Raw genomic sequence first — 5,208 nt, forward strand, 5'->3', positions numbered from 1 at the left:
GCTGGTCAAATATTAAGTTATAAAATGTTTTTGGCTGGAAACAATGAGAATGATTGGCCGGTAAATTGCTGGGTCCAATTTTGAGCCTTCCTTAAATATAAGAATGATCTTGACATCTTTCTATGATCTGGGTATATCTGTGCCCGCCATAATGGGTTCGCAAAGCAAGTTGGGAAGGTGTCCAAATGACAGGTTTGGAATTTAAAAGGTCCACTGGAATTTGATCTAGCCCAGGGGCCTTTTTCGGACTTTTGCAAGCTAATGGCTAAGTTGGTTTCTGCCGCAGTAAGGAACCCTTCAGCTTTGAGGAGATCAGATGTGTAAGAAATCACGCAAGATGTTGCAGCCAGCACTGGGCCGGGCTCATCAGGAATCGTGAAGCGTGATAGGAAGAACTACTATATAGTGATTTAAAATGGTTCATCCAATCCTGCCATAGAATAAGGGATTGGGGCTCCATCATAGTTGTCTTGGCACCATGTGAAATTATGTGCCAAAAGGTTGACTCTTACCCTGAGCACACAGCTGGTAGAATCTCCCTGCAGATGTCTGTGTCTCAAGTGGATTTTGCATGCTTTTGGGCTAATTTATAGTCAACTCTAGCGCACAGAATATCTAGTGGGAGCACTCGTTTGCAAGCACTAAGTAGGTGGCGCTTTGCTGCCCTGCAATCCCTATTATACCACATAGGATCTGATACCAGGGGAGAGTGTTTTTAAGAAGGGGTTTAGTGAAGAACTGTGATTTCATTTCCTCGAACCATTTACCATGGACAATCATGATCTTATCAGGTACTGGTTCTGGATCAGCTATTAAGGGTAAAAAAGAAACCAGGACCTGGTGTAATTGGGCATATAAGTTCTGGTTGTTCACTGCACTCTCCCACAGAACGTTCCTCTGGTTATTGCTAATCGACAAGTCAATCCAGGTCACTAATTTGATCCAGTTTGTCCTGTCTACATTACCACAGAGGGTGAGAAGAAGCGAGCAGAAGTGGTTACTCTCAAACCCAGGCAGAACTCTATATCAACAATGTATTCTAGGGATCAAGATACAGATTAAAATTGCACCAAAAAGCATACAGTGCCAACTCTGAATATCTGGTTGCGCCAGACCAGGTCAAAGTCAGGCCAACCACGATGAAGCGCAGGCTAGCTACAGGGACTCAGTTAGGCCCATTGGACAAAGTACCTTCAATCCTGTTTGCTAAGTGTTGTGTGGATCTGCGCTGAAGATGAGTTGTGCAGTGTGAGAAGATGGCCTGGTATATGATGTCCACTAATTAAAGTGGGCACCTTGCACCAGTCCAACCCTTATGGTGATTTAAGAAGTCAAAAATAACCTTAGAAAGCTATCCAAGTGGTACCTGTGGAGAGTAGCCTTCAGGCTTAGTCTTGAAGGAATGTTAAGCAGCTTTTTTGTCCAGACTGCAACCTTATTGTATTGGTTACAAGAAAGGAGAACCACAGAGTAGTTATAAAAATATGTATTTATTATTATATCACACCTTAGAAACCTCACAGTATCTGCTACATGCAGATAAACACAAAACACACAATACTGTAGCACAGAAACAATCGTAAGTAGCATTAATACACAGTGGGCACCAGGGGTAGACCAAACCATATACTAAAATAGTGGTATAAGAACCACAACTGGAGTCAAGACAGTATCTAGAGGACGTAGAATCGCTGGGACTCCAAGGACCCTCCCAAGGTGAGTAAGTAGGGACCCCACGGAGCACGGGTGCAGTGTGAGAACACAGCCACGTGCTACGTACAATTCAATGGGAGAGTCGCGGTTACAGTTTTACATTTTAAGGGCTCTTCCCAGGGATTACGAAGAAACCCTTTGGAACCTAGAAAGTTGGAGAGCCACCCCACCCGTGGATACCATAGTACCAGACTTAGCTATCCCAAGGAAGCCGGGTGCATAGGGTTGAAGTGGCATCGGAAACCACCATCGATCTCAATGGGAGCCTTCAAAGAAATGCCACTGCTGAAAAGAAGAAAAGTTCCCGGTGGAACCCACAGGTGGATTCTTGATGGAAGGAGCCTGAAAGCAGAGAGGACAGAGTCTGGGTCACTCAGGAGTGACCAGGGGCTCGGCAGACAAATTCCCACTGATGCCGGGTGCTTCAGGTGTGATGATGGAGACCTTGATTCTACAGCTGCAGCAACCTGGTTGTCCTCGAGATGTCGAGGACAACCAGGAGCTGCATAAAAGCTGTCCCACAAAGGATGTCGAGTGCTGAGAGGTCGGGGCCTGGCGGGAGCACCAACAAGCCTTGGCAGTGGCAACTCACGAAGAAAGTCAAGGAAGGTTACGGTCTGGCCCAGCAAGGGCCAGGGGACTGAAGGAAGTGGCCCTTAGGGGTCACCCGAGTTACTTACAACCACCTGCTATGCCTTCCCAAGAATGAAGAGTCGGTCAGACAGTAGAGAATGCAAACATCATTTATTAGCAATGCTCTGTCGAGGAGTCCAATCTGACCTGCACCCTAAGTTGTCTGCCGAGGGACTGACCCCCAACAATCTGCAACACGTAATGAATCTTCCCAAGAGCCTCCAACCACGCCCACAATGGAAAGATACCGGCCTGGACCAAACATGAACAAAGGAGGTACAGGAGGATGACCTACCACCTGCCAGATGAGTACCTGTTATCTACAATTCAAGGCTACAGTGCTGAGTCTCAGGGTCTCCTAATGTGGGAGCAGAACTACACACTCAGATAGGTATGCGAGGGCAGAATGGCCTATTCATTAGTAAGTCGGGAAGCAACATTGGACAGGAGAGAAAATAATAACGAAGTACAGTGTTCTGCTGAGGCAAGTAATACTGAATAATGAGGCCTAGTACGGGCGCAGCCTAAGCAGTCTAATAGGGATTATGAAATACAAAATGGAGTCACACTTGCTAACTTAAGCCTGCACATTAAGGGGATAACTCAGTGGGTTGCATAACGTGGATACAAATGGTATCTATTTAGCCACACATTGCTAACCTAATATAGCATGAAACGAGGGCACTGCAGGAAAGAGATTTTCAAACCTAACAGACTCTCCTTTTAGCATGAGTGGCTTAATGCTTTATTGAGGCTATCCGGTAGGGTCTTTACAATTCTAAGTGGGGAGAAAGAAATTGCATAGTCACTCAAGTTACAAGGGAGAATAGAGCAACACAGGAGCATCAACATCACTTAATATTCGAAGATGCCTTCTTCTATGAGCATCATGTCCTGAATGTCCTACATCATGATAGTGGAGACCTTGTTATCTCATCTTGGCAATTTAGGGGTAGGGGTGAGTACAACATGCTGAAAGGCAATTAATACATAGGCAGCATGTAAAGATGACACCTGCAATGGCTATTAGGACAAGTAATATCTTCTAACTCCATGATGTCAGCAGACCCCAGAGCCACCCTGTGAGGAACCATGAACCATTATCCTGATGGATATCTAAAGCAAGTCTGTGTAACATCTGTATTTCAGAGTATACATTAGGGGCTTTATCAGGAAAGTACACACAGCAGCTGCTGCCGATTACGTGGCAGGCTACACCCCTATCAGCAAGAATGACGTAGCCTGAATATTAGTCAGTATGCCTGCACTAGTATTAATAACTCCCTCAACTCCTCTAGCAAGGTGACGAAAATTGCGACTATTGAACATGGGACCCTGAACGGCAGAATGCCCTTCATTATTACTGTAAATTGCTGTAGAGAGGTATCTGTCTGATCAATATCGTCTGGATTGACAACTCTCTTAACTCGGTGCACATGGAGATCCCTACGCTGTAGCCTGTGATCCTTGTGATAATTGGATGGTGCAATGTAAACAGGAGGTAAGAGGAAGGAAACATAACACCGGCCGGACCATCCCCTGGGAAGCCATGTATAAGCCTGTTCCCCACAGATGAAGTATACATTCGGTGGTGTAAGCAAAGGTGGGCTACTACTAGTTCAATCGGTATGTGTAGTTACAATGGCTCTGTCCTACTTGAATGTTCCCTGATCCTTCAACACAGAAACTAGCTGTAGCATTGATCACAGAGACGGGCATGGCTTTGTCTTCAGTAATCTTGCGTTCCTGGAAACATTTAAAGTATTCAGTGGCATTAAATCCTTGGAAATCTAGCATTTCTTTTTGTAACCAAGTGGCATTTTCATTAGCCTCGAAAACGTTCATGCAAGCATCTGGGTGTAGGGTACCCTCCTTGCCTTCTGCCCCAGGTGTATATCCTTGGTGTACCACTATATACTCCAACACTGCTTCGGAATCAGCCTGTACCATTTTCATTGTGTCAGCATTTTAGTGCATGTATACCATAGAGAGCAGTTGAAACCAGGCTACCCAAATATGACAGGGGCAATGACACCAGCCATTCGTGGCATTAGTAGTACTGTGTACCTGATGAAGCATCTGCATGAAAGCTTTCTGAGCATAAGTCTGTCTATGTCTCTCTCTGTGCAGGGCCAGTGTAAAAAACAAATGCTCAGGTGGAGAGGAGTAGTCCCTATCAAGCTGTGCACAGGATGTTGTTCTACTAAACACCAGACCACCCCAAATAGGGTTATCGTTACTATGAGAAGGAACTCTACCACCACTACCCTACTTCCAGTAGACTAACTAGACCACCCAGGACCATTCTGCTGTAATGGAGGGGCGACTAAGGGCTGCTCCTTGCTCAAGACTGCACAACCAAATGGGTTCATAGAAAGAACCTTAGGAATTGGAGCCACAAAAATACAACCGACCAGAGGGGCACAAATCACCCAGTGTCTGTTTAGAGCCCCACTGGTAGGCTCCTATTGTTTATCAACGACGGTGCCATGAAGCACTCCCACGGGGGAGCTGCACACTCCCTCCTGGGCAAATACCCTCAACGATCCTGTCAAGTGTCCAGGGCAGTGCACCAGTGCAGCTCACTCTAATCTAATACATGCACCTTAGGCACGGCAACTACGCCCTAAGCTCAAGTCCTTCCCTAACTCCTGGACTGTCCTACTGATGCACTGTCCTTCTTTCGGGGTCGCAGGTTATACCTGGTGGTGCCAGGCACTGTCTCGTCAACAAAAAGGGTGTGAAACTCAGGGTCAGATGGGCATTGAGATTCAGATTCTGGTGTATTGGAAACAGGGTTATCCAGGTGGCCCTTATCTCTGGTGGGACCGCATCTAACAATGCTGCGTCACTTTGTTAATC

This window comes from Triturus cristatus, chromosome 6, assembly GCF_964204655.1.
Source record: "Triturus cristatus chromosome 6, aTriCri1.1, whole genome shotgun sequence".
Classification (NCBI taxonomy): domain Eukaryota; kingdom Metazoa; phylum Chordata; class Amphibia; order Caudata; family Salamandridae; genus Triturus; species Triturus cristatus.